Genomic DNA, 15,021 nt, shown 5'->3' with positions numbered 1-15,021 from the left:
TCTTTCGTTGATTGTGAACGTAGGTCCCCTGTGGCTTGCATATCTGTTTTTTCTTGAGTTGTTTTTACGCGTAGAATCTTTTTAGCTGGCTGATGTGCCATGTATTGCTAACTTCTTTTCCATCTTCGGTCATTAACTTGTATGTGCCTGGTCCGATGACTTTTGTGACAATGAACGGGCCTTCCCATGGACTGAGTAGCTTATGTCGTCCATCAGTCTTTTGTATCCTTCTTAGCACTAAGTCTCCAACTTGTAGTGATCGAGGTTGGGTACTCTTGTTGTAGTGCCATCTTAAACCTTGTAGGTATCTGGCTGATTGGAGGGTAGCGTTTACTCTGACTTCTTCTGAGCTGTCGAGTTCTAATCTTCTTATGTGTTCTGCTTCTCCTTCATCGTATTGTTCTATCTTTGGGGATGTCCAGATCAAGTCGATGGGTAGTACGGCCTCTGACCCGTAAACTAGGAAGAAGGGTGAGTGGTCTGTTGCTCTGCTTATTTGAGTTCGTAGCCCCCATACTACTTTCGGTAATTCTTCAATCCATTTGGACCCATAGTCCACTAGTTCTTCGTATAACCTTGGTTTTAATCCGGCTAGTATGAGTCCATTAGCCCTTTCTACTTGTCCGTTTGCTTCTGGATGTGCAACAGACGCATAGTCTATACTGAAACCACAGTCTTGTGCCTAGCTCTTGAATTCTGTAGCTGTGAAGGGAGAGCCTAGATCTGTGATGATTCGATTGGGCATGCCAAAGCGGTGCATAATGTCTTGGATGAACTCGACTGCTTTGGTTGCGCTGTATTTCGCGAGTGGTTTGTATTCAATCCACTTGGTGAACTTGTCGATTGCTACAAAGATGTACTCGAAGCCACCTTTTGCTTTTTTCAGGGGTCCTACTTGATCCAGCCCCCAGCAGGAAAAAGGCTAAGCGGGTGGGATGCAGATAAGATTGTGAGCTGGTACATGGGCTTGTCTTGTAAACATTTGGCAACTTTTGCATTTTCTGACAAGCTCTTCTGCGTCTTTCAAAGCGGTTGGCCAGTAGAATCCGGTGCGAAATGCTTTGCCAACCAGTGTCCTTGAGGCAGCATGATTTCCACAGCAACCTGAGTGTATTTCATCTAGGATCTCTTTACCTTCTTCAAATGAGACACATTTTAGGAGTACTCCTGATGATGCTGCTCTTCTGTAAAGTTTATCTCCTACTAGAACGTAGTTTTTGCTTCTGCGAACAACTTGGGTGGCTTCTGCCTTATCTGCTGGCACTTTGTTTTCTTTGATATAGTCGATGAAAACTTGGCTCCATAAAGTGTTGATTACCAAGATCTGAACGCTTTTAGCCTAAATTTCATGTGTTGTTTCACCGGGTTGTTTGATAGAGGGAACTGATAGCTCTTCTATGAATACGCCGGGTGGAACCTTCGCTCTGTCTGATCCGAGCTTGGCAAGGACATCTGCTGCAATGTTGGAATCGCGTAGGACGTGTAAAATTGCCGTGCTGATTACGGTAGGAGTCACCGCAATATATAGCATCATGTCTTCATCTTTCTTTGGAGGTGTCAGGACAGGCGACGAGGTGAGGTATTCTTTAAGTTTTTTGAAAGCTTTGTCGGCCTCTATTGTCCACTCGAACTTGTCTATCTTCTTTAGTAGTTTAAAGAAAGGTAACCCCTTTTCGCCGAGTCTTGATATGAAGCGGTTGAGGGCCGCCATGCATCCTGTTAGTTTCTACACATCTTTGACACTTCTAGGTAGGCCCATTTCTGTTATAGCTCGAATTTGCTTGGTGCTAGCTTCGATCCCGCGCTGACTGACCAAAAATCCGAGTAGTTATCCTGAGGGAACTCTAAATACACATTTATTTGGGTTCAATTTCCATCTCTATCTCTTCAAGCTTTCGAAGGTTTGCTTTAAATCTTCAATCAGAGTGTCTGGGTTCTTTGTTTTCACCACCACATCGTCCACGTATGCCTCCACATTTTCACTGATTTGATTCCCAAGGCAAGTTTGGATAGCTCTTTGGTACGTGGCGCCAGCGTTCTTTAGTCCAAACGATATGGTCTTGTAGCAGTAGGCACCAAACGGGGCGATGAAAGATGTCTTGCTCTAGTCTTGTTCTTTTAGTGCGATCTGGTGATACCCTGAATAGCAATCGAGAAAAGATAATAGTGCAGACCCGGCTGTTGAGTCAACTATCTGGTCAATGTGTGGTAGCCCGAATGGATCTTTTGGGCAATGTTTGTTGAGATCTGTGTAGTCGACGCACATGCGCCACTCGTCCATGTTTTTCTTCTACACAAGGACCGGGTTTGCTAGCCAGTCTAGATGAAGGATCTCCCTGATGAATCTGGCTGCCATCAGTTTTGTTATTTCCTTTTTAATTGCTGCCTTTTTGTCGAGTGAGAATCGTCGTAGCCGTTGCTTTACAGGCTTGGAGCTTTCATTAACATCAATTCTGTGCTCAGCCAACTCCCTTGGGACTCCTGGCATGTCGACCGGCTTCCAAGCGAAGATATCTTTGTTGTCCCGAAGAAAGTTGGTGAGTGCGAGTTCCTATTTTGCCGAGAGGTGAGCACTGATGGTTGCTGTCTTGGAGGTATCGCCTGTGCCTAAGTCGATTTGCTTGACGTCGGCTTCTTTTGGTGGTGCGATGATGCTGGGCTTTTTAGCCGGTATTTCTAATTCCTCTTGGCTTGTCTCTACAGCGATTGCGGCTATTTCTTTTCTTCCATTGTCGGCTTGCGCTTTAGCTGCAATTTGGATTGCCTGAACGTCGCAGTCAAAAGCACGCTTCAAATCGCTTCGAAGAGAAAGGATATTGTTGGGTCCTGGCATCTTAAGCAGTAAGTACGGATAATATGGTATTGCCATGAATTTGGCCAGTGCTGGACATCCGAGGATTGCATGATATGACGAATCGAAGTCAGCGACCTCAAATTTGATAAACTCTGTTCGGTAGTTTGAAGGAGTTCTAAAGGTAACGGGTAAAGTAATTTGTCCGAGTGGCATGGCTGCTTTACCGGGTACTATTCCGTAAAAAAGTGTGCTTGTTGGCGTGATCATCCCGGCGAGTTGTAGTCCCATTTTCCTTAGAGTTTCTGAAAAGATGATGTTGAGTCCAGCTCCTCCATCGATTAGTACTTTGGTGACGGTCATACCAGCAATAGTCGGATCTAGAACCAGTGGATAATAGCCTACGTTTCCCACGCTAGTCCATTGGTCTTCTCTGGTAAATTGGATAGGATACTGTGACCAATTGAGGTATCTTGGTGTAGCTGGTTCTGCTGTCATAATGGTCCGTAGTGCTAGTTTTTCTTGATGTTTGCTTCTGCAATCCGGAGCCCCTAAGAAGATCACTGCTACCGTTCCCCTGAGTTTTTGGAATCCTTTGTCCTCGTGGTTGTCTTCTTCTCTTTTCTGATTGTCCTCTTTGGTGTTTTCCTTACTATCTTTTCTTGTGTATCGATCATTGAAAGTGTAGTAATTTTCGATGGTGTGCCTCCCACTAGGGTGCAATGGGCAACGCATGTTTTCAATGTCATCATATCTTCTAGGTTTGGAAAACTTCTTTGATTTGTCGGCCATTGCCACAGTATTGTCTGGTCTACGCTTTCTTTCTTGATGTCTGCTATTTCGGTGATTTTGCTTGTCCGAGTTGTCCTGGTTGCTTCTGTTCGGGAACCTCTCTCGTGTTTTTTCTTCTACAGTAATCATCTTTTCTACTGTTCGTCTGAATTCTTCATTGTTTCTCAGATTTTCTTTGCAGAAGTCTTGAAATTGCCACCTAGCCATGATTCCATGAGAGAAAGCTTCAATTACTTCTCGTTCGGTTATGTCATGCACTTGAGCTCGTAGTTCGCCGAATCATCGATAGTAATTTCTGAGACTTTCACCTCCCTTTTGCTTGAGTCCTTTTAGTTCTGCATGAGTGATTGGGTGTGTAATGATTCCTGCGAAATTCTCACAAAAAGCTCTTTGCAAATCCTCCCAATTTCTGATAGATCCTGGGTTTAGTTTGTCGAACCATTGGAGGGGCATGGCCTCCAGTGCCATGGGAAAGAAAAGGGTTTTGATATCGTCGTCTCCTCTGGCTAGTTCAATTGATTGTGAATATATTCTGAGCCATTGCCTTGGTTCAGTTTTGCCATCATACTTGGAGTGGTTAGACGGTTTGAATTTGTGAGGTAATCGTACCAATGCAAGCCTGTTCGCGAAACAGGGGAACCTGTCGTGTGTCTTGGTTTCTTTGAATTCAGATTTAGCACCTTCTTCTGGCCAACTGTCGTTCTAATGGGAATAACCTTGCGAGGTTGTCTGGGTAGGTACCCTACTCCTAGTCTTCCTTGGTTGTTCAAATCGGTGGCCTTGATTATGTTCCTTCCTACTTCCTCCATCATGGCTTCCACCCGGCCCAAGTCTTTCGAAAGCGGATTTCCTTTGATTTTGATCTTCTTGCCTATGGGTTGTTGATCTGGCGGGTAGTCTTGATCGAGCTCTCTCTTCATGCGTTCTCGGGATCGTCGATCGAAGCAAGTCTTGGAGCTGTTCATACTTCTCACCGGGATGTGAAGTTGCTCCGAGTTCTTCTAATGCTTCTCAAATCTTATCGTAAGGCGTATTTGCCGTGCGCCTTCCTTCGACTTCTCGTTGCGATTTTCTTTTGTCGTACTCAGCCAATTCTGACTCATATCTGATCCAAGCTTCCCTGCGCTGCCTAGCACGGTGTTGGTGCCCTTGCTTCAACTTGTTTTTTCTTTCTCTAGCTTGTTTCTGACTTTCGGTTTCTCCATCGTAGCCCTGGGTAAAGGGTGATATGTTGGATTCTGATTCATCTGATGATCTGACATCGGGTGCTTCTGGGGGATTTAATGGTGACCGCAGACGTCGAACCATGAGCACTTCTCGTGCATGAGTCGTTCTGTTATTGGCATTAGTTTTCATGTTGTCGGAGTCGTAGATAACTTTAGTAGATGCCTCGGTGTCGTAGATCGAGTCACCTTCTTGGTAAGGTAGAATAGCTGTTGTTGTTGTGCCAACTAGTTGGGTTTCGCTACCTTCAGGAACAGAACCTGGCCAATGGATGATACAGTCTTGCGATGTTATCATTAGCACAAGACCCTCCTGAGCTCCTATCAGTAGTATCCCAAATCTTGGATTGAAAGATCTTTCGAACTGTCCCTGATAGGATTTTGCCATGTTGTCGAGCCCAAATGGAAAAGAACTTGACTTCTTGAAAGAACTCTGAGGGTAATCCGAGTTGTTTTGGGTTGTGCTCTGGAATCTTGCCAAAAAAGAACTCGGTTTCTTGAAAGCACTCGGATAAAACTTCGCCTTGGAGCTTGAATTCGAATCGGATACGAGTGGTCGTGAAATCTAATTTGAATCAGATACTATGAGCTACGCGAATCTTCTGGTGAGCTGATCCGTTGTAGTTGTTGAAATACGAAATTCTTTATGATGATCTAGATCTTTGAGGAGATGGCCCTGAAGCTTGCCGTTGTTGTCTGCCTCGCAGATCCATGAGCCGAAGATGAAAGTTGATCCCGTCGGGAAGATTATATTGTCGAGGTCCATCGAGCTCTCGGATGCAAAGTCGCCGAAAGCCCCTACCTGGCGCGCCAGCTGTCGATGTTTCACCACCGATAGCCTGCCACGGGGGTACCCGGGGCAGTATGTTCGGACTTCGGCGTATGCTGAACTCGATGGTTAACGCAAGAGACAGTCGATTTATCCTGGTTCAGGCCCTCAATCGTAGATCGAGTAATAACCTTACGTCCAGTCAGTGTTAGCCTTTGCGTTGGATTGATTGTGATATGTTGTGTTCTACAATTATCGTCCTCCTCTCTCAGGAGCCCTGCCCTCCTTTATATAGTCAGGAGGCCAGAGTTCTGGTCAGTTTACAATGAGATTTCCTAGTAGGATTATTTAATAGTTCTACTACTAAGATTACATGGGAAGAATCCTAGTCGGACTAGACCTTCTCTCTCCTTTGCGGGGTATCCTGTGGGTCCCGTGTCAACAGGTTCACGATGTTTGACTTCTCAGTCGACTGTTTTTGGATCTGTTGGTCATACGCCATGTTTTGGATACTCATTATCTTATTGTTTCTCCATTACCCTTGTCTATCTCGCCTTCTAGATTAAGTTTCGGTTGGATTAGGTTGCTCTTAGCAATGTATCCCTAAATCCCCGTGTGGTGTAGTATTCGAGGTCATGTAATCTTTCATGTAATTTCTGGTCTACAAAATGTAATCGCATTTCCCCTCTTCTGATTCTTGCTTTGAATCTCAGGACGAGATTCTTTTTAGGGGGGTTGGTTGTAACACCTCTGTGGTTACGAGCTTGCTTAGCACCAAGATTTAGACTAAGAGGATTTACCGAAACGATTTTCTCGGATTTTAAAATTTAGCTTATGTTTAAAAGCATTATTTTGGCGAATTACATTGAACGACGAGTTTAAAAACATGCATGGAATGACAAGCGAGTCTTTTGTGGTTCACTTTGATGGACTAAACTAAATATCTAAGTAGATTCACCTAGGGCGTAAAAGTATTTAAAATTTGTCCGATAACGATTCTAGCAAGTAAATGGCGAATGTCTTGTTCGGTTGAAATTCAGCATGAAAACAATTTTTATAAACAAATTTTGTTGAAAGTAAAATTTGCTAAATAATAAAACCTTAGAGTTTTAGTTATGCTTGTTAATGCATAAGGTTGTTTAGAAAATGAATTTTTGGAAGCTAAAATAATCTAAAATATAAACAGAAAAAATCATATCAGTGGTAGGATATGAACATTGTGAATATGTGGGTATGCTTGTTCGAGTGTCAATGTGATGTTTGTTAGTTTAAAAATTAATATGAACGAAATAGAAGTAAAAACAAGAGTGCTGGCGCTGCTAGTCGCTGGCGCGTTGCTGCTGGCCGGGTCGCCGCTGCTTGCTGGCTGCTTGCCCGCGCACGCCTATGCCCGCTTGTGCTGGCCATGCTACCTCACAAGCTTACACTGTTGCTGTTGGCCTAGGGCTCGCGTGCACCTGCACCCAGTTCCACCTCCCACGCTACACGCCGCGACACAGCTATCATCTGGCCGTTTCATAAATTTAAGTGATTGGTGTGATAGCACGTAGCAGACGAGCGGTAGCGCAGCAGCTCTAAAAGCTTCATTTACTTTTCCTGGTGCGGCGTACAACGTACTCGTTGCATAGCAATTATTCACTGTCACATCTCTCGTCGTGGCTCTGCATTGCTCTGCACCCCGATGTGTCCGTTTGCCTACGCCCCTGTCCCTCTCTCCCTCGCTTGCGTCACGTTCGATATTTTTATGTGAGCGCCAGTCGCATCGAGTATTCAAGCAGCAGTAGGTCCTTTTTCTTTTCCTCGCTCTCTCTCGCGTGCCTGCTTTTTCTTGTCTCTATCCGTTCTCCTTCTCTTGCTGCCAGCCTCCGAGCGCGCCTAGGCCGTGTTGCCGCATGGCTCCACCTCCGTTTCTCGCTGCCCCACAGCACCTGCCAAGGCTGAGCCATGTCGCCATGGAGCCGCATCTTGAATGCCCAGTGCTAGTCCCTCACGAGCACGCGCAAGCACTCTAGAGGCCCGTAACGCTGCCTCGTCCATGTCCCCTCTGCCGTTCGCGCCGGTATGGCTTCGCCGTCATGACCGCTTGCCCCGAGCCACGCGCAGCCACGAGCTGGGTCATTGAGGAGGTCCGCCATCACCTGGAGGATGGCCGCGCATAGCTCCACGCCGCCGATGCCACTCCCTGTTGCCCCCACGATCCCGTGTAGTTGCCGCACGCCACCGGGTGCGCCGCACTAGGTCCGCCCGGTGTCGTAGAGCCTGCCCGCGCCGATCGCCATGCCACAGCCACCCTCGGTGCACCGTGGCCATCCGCTGTTGCACCACGGCAACTGCCACCGTCGCCCCACGGCGGACCGTGTGAGCGCGTGGAGGGTGCCCCATTGGTCCTATCCGTCTATGCGGTTTCCGTCCTCGGGTGCGGCTGGAGCCGCTGGCACCTCCCCGCGCTACCCCTCGACTGCACCGCCACTGGCGAGCTGCCCCTTGGCCGGTGGATGGTTTCCCCACCGCGTACTCTGCTCTGGAGAAGAAGGTGAGGACATATAAATGTAAATATGAGATTTTCCGAGGGGCTAGATATAAATACCGTGACTCAAATGAATAGTAGAAATGGTAGCATACTAAATAGATAGAAACTTGGGAAGTTTTTACAAAATCGCTAGGCCAGTTTGCGTAGGCCACGGCTGGGCTGGCCTGCCGTTGACTGCGCTTGGGCCGCTCATGGCCGCGCGTGCACCCTGCCGCCTGGGCCGTTCATGCCTGCGTGCTTGGGCCGGCCTTGTGCCGCATCCGCCTAGGACGCGCGTCTATCTGGGCCGTTCGTGCCACCTGCCCATGCCTGGGCCGCTCACGCGCCTTCGGGCTAGGCCGGTTCACCGGTCGTGGGCCGCGCTGAGGTCGCGCTCTGGCAGGGCCGCATGGGCCGGTTGCCCTTTTCTTTTTCTAGGGCTTTAGAAATGATTTGTCATTGTAAATTCTGAGTTGATTTTGTTATTTAAATATTAAATCGTTTAGGAGTCCAAAAAATTGTGGAACAAATTTCATTGAGTTCCTAAAATCATGATCCATCTATTAGCCTAATTGGGTCATCTAGTTGGTGCTGTTTTTAGAGTTGCTCTAATTATTTTAAAATATTTAATATTGTTAAAATGTGAGCTTGTTGGAATTTTTGTGGGGAAATGGTAATAGTGTTGACCCTAAAATTTTTATGGTAAATTACTAATATTATTAGCTACTCAATGTAATTTTTATAGCACTAGAATAATTAGTTTGCTAGGTTAACTATTGAGCCCTAGATGGATACATATTAAATCAATGAAATAGATAAAGAAATGCCTTGGGGTTTCATGACTATAACATTAGTTGGGAAGTAACGCCTTATTCGACAACATGGATGCGTAGATTAGCGTGTTAGAACTATCTCATTAGCTTGTGATGCGTAATTGGATTTCTAAGCATTTCGGCTGTCGTCGATTATTTACATTTGTGCATTTGCATCAATACATATCATAATAGGAACAACGGTGGATCGATGGTATCAACTAGAGTAGCTGAAAAGATGGTGCCAGGGATCATGCCACCAAAACGTAATGCTAACTTTTGGTTATATTTTACCTAGGCAAGCCCCGATACATAACCCCTACTTTTCTACACTTTAAATTATACTTGTGCATTAAGTTTTAAGGAGTTGAATGAAACCCACTTACATATATATATATCTTTATCCTATGAGTCTTACTAGTATTACAGGATCATGTAGATTGCTATGTTGTAAGACTTCGATAGAAGTCGAGTGATTGCCTGTCACTCGCGAGAGATAGGAAATATATTACTGTATTAATATCACTTGGAAAATATAAATGGTGGAAAGGAAAAATGATGACCAGATAGGGATATAGTTTGGGTATTGGTGGGTATAAGGGGTTGTGTCCCACAGCCAATGTTGTAGGTGACAGGTGGATGCTAGAGCTGACTCTTATGTGTGGTTTCCTCCTGGTGGGCTCAGAGAGGATTTCCTTTACGCTGCGATCATAGTTTTTATTTATAACTTCACCAAATGTTTTTTATAAATAGAAGTTCAATAATCTGTTGTCATAGTTTATTTATCAATGCTTCATCATGCCATGAATAGCTATTTATTTCTGCTGTAATTCTGATCACATGTTTATATTTCGTAGTTCAATTAAATTGTTAATTACTCTGATAATGTGATTACATTCTGTTGTTATAACAATACATATTATTCTCTGATGTTGTATTAAAAGTGATGTAAGAAATGGTTTAAGAACGTTGTAAGCTTTATTCTCTCATTTGTGATCCTGATGGAAAATGTAGATTTTTAGGTTCTCCCTTGGGGTGTGCCCAATAGAACCGTGTAATTTGGTGTCCTTCCTTGAGTACTTAGTGTCTAACGGAAGATAAGCACTCTTAGGAGGCATTGGATTAGGCGGTTCTACCATAAGACCCCACACGGACATATCCGGTAAGAGCTCTCTGAACCCGTCACTCAAGCTATCGAGGTAACTTTACCAACCCCCACTTTTCTTTTCCAGTGCATGAATATTCATTCATCTATTAATTCATATATTCATTCATTCATCCATTCATTCATCATACATTCATCCCATACATTCAAGCATTGCATATGCAATTGTTGCATCACAATGCTTCGCGTCGTGTCATGGAGCGGTAGTCGTCTCATTCGATATGAGCGGCAACCGACCGAGGTTCAAAGGCTAGCCCACGAAGGGCTCGAGGTTGCCTCACGTCAAACAGAGCTAGGGGAGAAAAACTTAGATGAGCCCCAGCGGCCTTGCCTGACCCCGCTCAGAAGTAGATAGGGACATCTAGACTCTTCTCGTTCGATCCTAACCTCGAGTCAAGCCCACAAAATCTCCATCGAGAACAGGCCATCAGGCCACCTAAGTCGCTCCAAAGTGACATGGGCATCTACTAGGAGGCGGGTTAAGGAGCAGTGAAATGCCACATGAGGGCTATGCTGACCCCGTCAGCGGATGACGGATCTAGATTCCACTCGGACGTGCCTGTTAGCGAGCTTACCGAGCGTGACACTCAAGCCATCGAGGCAAGTGTCGTTAGCTCAGTACCTCTAGTTGTAGAAACCAAGGATAGGTTGATGCATGAAATCTGGCCAACCCTTAACGACCCCACGGGGCTTAGGGGCTCGAGTCGCCCGACCTAAAATTGGGAGACCATGGTTCGAAGGTTGGCCCGCGAAGGGCCTAAGGCCGCCTCGCATCGAATAGAGCTAGAGGAGAAAATGCATATGAGCCCCAGTGGCCTTTGCCCCACCCGCTTGGAAGCGGACAGGGCCATCCCAATCTTCTCATTTGATCCTAACCTTGAGCCAAGCCCATAGAATCCTCACTGAGGGGAGGCCATTGGGTCACTAGAGCCGCTCTCCAGAACAGCTCGGGCATCTGTCGGGAGGTGGGTTAAGGAGCAATGGAATGCCATGCAAGGGCCATGCCAACCCCATCACAAATGATAGACCCGGATTCCACTCGAACATGCCCGTTAGCGAGCTCACCGAGCATGTCACTCGAGCCATCGAGGCAAGTGACGTTTGTTCAACCCCTCTAATTACAGAAACCATAGACGGGGCAATGATCACAAAGATGAGACGACCCTCGACCAGACCCCTACAATGCACGGGGGCTCGAGGCAAGTTAGACTCATAAGGAGACCAAACGCACGGTCGTAGAACGATGGCTCAGAACCTAGGGAGGGGGTACGTGTGAAAATAAGAGATGTTTTCTCCTACTAATTTTGCTATCCTCTCCTCGATCTTTAGTGACACCCAACCCCAGCAACAACAAGGGGTTGGATCTCACTCGAGGGCTGATAAAGGTATAAATACACCATTTTTGAAACAGTCGTTATGCCCGACACCCTTCCTCACATTAAACCTAGTAGCAAGGTCTGTGGAAATGAAAGACTAAGCAAGGCTAGTCGAACTATGAGAAACCCACGCCCTAGTGGCTATGGCACTCTTGCTCACCAGCGTGTTTAGAGTTTCCCTCCTACACCTTGAGCCTTATAGTCTCAACAAACAGAAGGGTTGGAACGCACCAAAACAAAGGAACGGACTTGATCAAACGAAACAAAACGATGAGTTTGGTTAAATGATACAGAGGGGTCGAAGCTTGTCCGTTTATTACGAGAATGATTACCCAACCTATCTAGCTAACTAACCCCTCTAGGGGAGAACTATGATCTCTATTCTATCTGCCTGGCCCTACAAAAGGAGAGCCACCGCTGTCTCCATCTCCTCCAGCTCGTGGGCTTCATAGCTAGGCGTGAAGTCATGGCTCATCGCCTCTAGGTCGATGTTGTCCCCATAATGAGAATGAGCAATTGCGAATGATTGATTCACCCTGACGCGAAGGACATTCCTCTCGAGCTAGCGCACCTGAGCTGTGATCTCAATGGCATAGGTCGCGAGCGAGCTAGTCCCCTCTGACCACACCACCTTAAGGTCAACACAGACTACTCCAAGGGCGGCGCTCAGGATACCGAGCTCATTGCTCTCCACCTAAAGATTCCTCCTTACCTCGGCGAGGACCATGGCTAGCCCGACAGAGATGCTCTTGGCCTCTAGCTTCTTGGCCACCGCATTTCCAAGCTCAACCTAGAGGGAGCTAACCTTCTGCTGCGTGTTGTCGTGCTCTTAGTAGGCCTAGTCATGCTCTCAGAGGGCCTGGTCGCGCTCCTCGTGAGCTGCTCCATGCTCTGAGTAGAGCCTCTCTATGGTTTGCAGTAGCTCATCCCTCTCCTTGCATAGTTGGGCGATCACCACAGCATCCAGACTCGCCCTTTTCTCTAGGGTTGTAACCTTCTCCTTGGCCCCTAGCTTTAGCAACCTTTCCTTCTTGACCTTGGCCAGAAGGTCAAGGATCCATTGGTGGGTCTCGGTGTCCTTCTAGAGCAGCTCATCCTGCTCCTTCCTAACCTTGGTGGACTCCTCATTGTCCCTTCGAGACCTCACCGATAGGGCCTCAAATGCCCTCTCGGCCTCATCAGCATGCCGGGGGCCTTGGCCTCCCATGACCGAAGACTGTTTGCCTCCTTGGCGAGGGGGGTTAGCTTGGCCACTCTCTATTGGGTGACAACAAGCTGAGTGGTCAAATCCCCACGTAGCCGTGCCTCCTCGATGAGGTGGTCCTAGGTTTCCTTTTGCTCACGAAGGAACCGAGACTTCTCTCGGCTATGAGCGATGAGAGACTGAAAGAAGACGATGGTCAGAATACAAAAATATGTGAAGAAAGGAAAGGGCGAGAAGCAGGATCAAGCAAATACCCAACCAGCAGGAATGACAACATCAGCCAAGGCACCCTAGGCATGGTCTAGGGCTTTGAGCATGGATGTGACTCCCGCGCCGAGGCTCTCCCACTCCATGCTCTTGGCCATGCCGTCCAGGATGAAGAGTGTCGACACTGGGTCCTGTGGATTTGTCCACTAGAGTAGGGGCTCGCCCCGCGCTGGCGAGTCCTCGTCCACCAATGTTAGGGCTAGAGATGACTCTTAGCTGGCTCCAAGCGCCACTGAGCCCTCTCGTCATGATGTTCCCACCGGGACGCCCCCTCTGGCGATGGAAGGGGTCAGTGGTATGGGCGTCGACCTCTCTCTTAGCACCACGATGTCCGGGGACCCCTCAGAAGCATCTCCCTCTATCCGGCCTATGCCAGACTACATCGCCTGGGCTACCGATGGCGCGGGTTGCACCGGTACCTTAGGCACCATCACGATAGCGCCTGGCTATGACCCACCTATCACAGCTACTACCACCTCCACCTGTGTTGGTAGAATCACGACCGGCTGCATTGCACCCACCATGATCGGCACCATGACCATGGTCGGTAGCCCCTTCTACCCTGTCATTGGCAGCGGTGTCACCACCATCGCCAGCTGCTTGACGACCTCCGAAGACACCCCTTGGGCCCCCACGTTTGCCCGTCCCACCGTGGGCACGGGCACCATCATGCGCAGCGCCTGTTCGGCCAGAGGCACAGTCACACTAGCGTCGCTCCTGCCTAAAATGGGCGTGACACCAACCAATTACTACCGCCTCACTTGGAGGGCAACGCTCTTCTTTGGCGCTAGCGCTAAAGGATTACGCTGCCTCCGGACACTGCAAGAAACAAAAACATAAGTCACGATCAAATCCACCCAAAATAGAGGAAGCAGGGTGTTGACACAAAATGTGACGCACTGTGCCTCACACACAGCAAGCCAGAAAGAGTGGCTTCAATCGGATTCCCGGGTGCCTCGTGATCCGGAAGCGTGCCAGTCAGTTTGACCTGAAAACTAACAAGGGATAAAACAATTAAATGCCAAACCGGAACATGTCGGGTGAGACCAGACAGTTCCATATATACGGCCCTGAAGCCACTTACAACGACACACGGCTATAGACAGCTGTCTGCCAACAAGTTTATAAACCATTCGGCTAATCATAAGATGAACACACGTAAAGATACAATTACCGGATGCATGTGCACGGGAGAACGTGTTTGCACAGGTAGAATTAATCATGAATTAATACCTAACCAAGCTCAGCAATCTAGCCGAGTTGGGGTCCATGAAGCAGGAACGTGCAAATAAATACACTTAAACTAATCTAAAACCTGCATCTGCCGCATGACACCTAGTTTCGTCAAAGCTTAAACATAACTAAAATGCATGAACCCGCGACATGTGACAATCTAGATCAAAATAATTCAGCCATTACGAGCGTATTATCTATTTGCGAAGGTAATACAAAAATAATGATCATTGAAGCACGAATAAAACCATAAGAGAGGGCCGGACAATATCGATCTAGATTGGGCAGAAGTGTGTTACAAATATATAAAATATTTAAAACATGCAACACTGGATAACTTAATGAATCTATTTAGATTTGCCATATCTAATAGAGCCGATAACTATCTTGCTTTCACTAAGCATATTGAACAAACACCTGCCGCACGGTATTTACTCATAAGCAAAGCATAAGCAAAGACTTCTTGATTGTCAAGCAAAGATCCGCCGCACGATCATTGAAAACAAACAAGACTACTTGCATCACGTCTAAATCCACCGCATGATACTAAACATGATAACAAGGTTGTCGGAACTTACGGAGGTCGACGGATCGATGACTCCTCTCGAAGAACTCGACGACATGACAAAAGGACTCGAAAGTTGGCACGGGGCCGGTTGTATTGATTTGGTTGTGAACCCTCATTACAATGGTCGAGGGTCAATATTTATACCCTAGACAAAACACGAGTCCTAGAGGACTACGATTCACAAAGGAACTTTTAAACAAACTTGGAAACTTACGATTCCTTACCCTAAACCTTTAGATTCCTTTATTATTACAACTTTCATCTTTCCGATCGGCCTTGCCTGCCATCTTCTATTTTCCCGAATGGAGTCGC

This window comes from Miscanthus floridulus, chromosome 6 (genome assembly GCF_019320115.1).
Source record: "Miscanthus floridulus cultivar M001 chromosome 6, ASM1932011v1, whole genome shotgun sequence".
NCBI classification, from domain to species: domain Eukaryota; kingdom Viridiplantae; phylum Streptophyta; class Magnoliopsida; order Poales; family Poaceae; genus Miscanthus; species Miscanthus floridulus.
Note: the sequence above shows the minus strand (reverse complement) of the source record.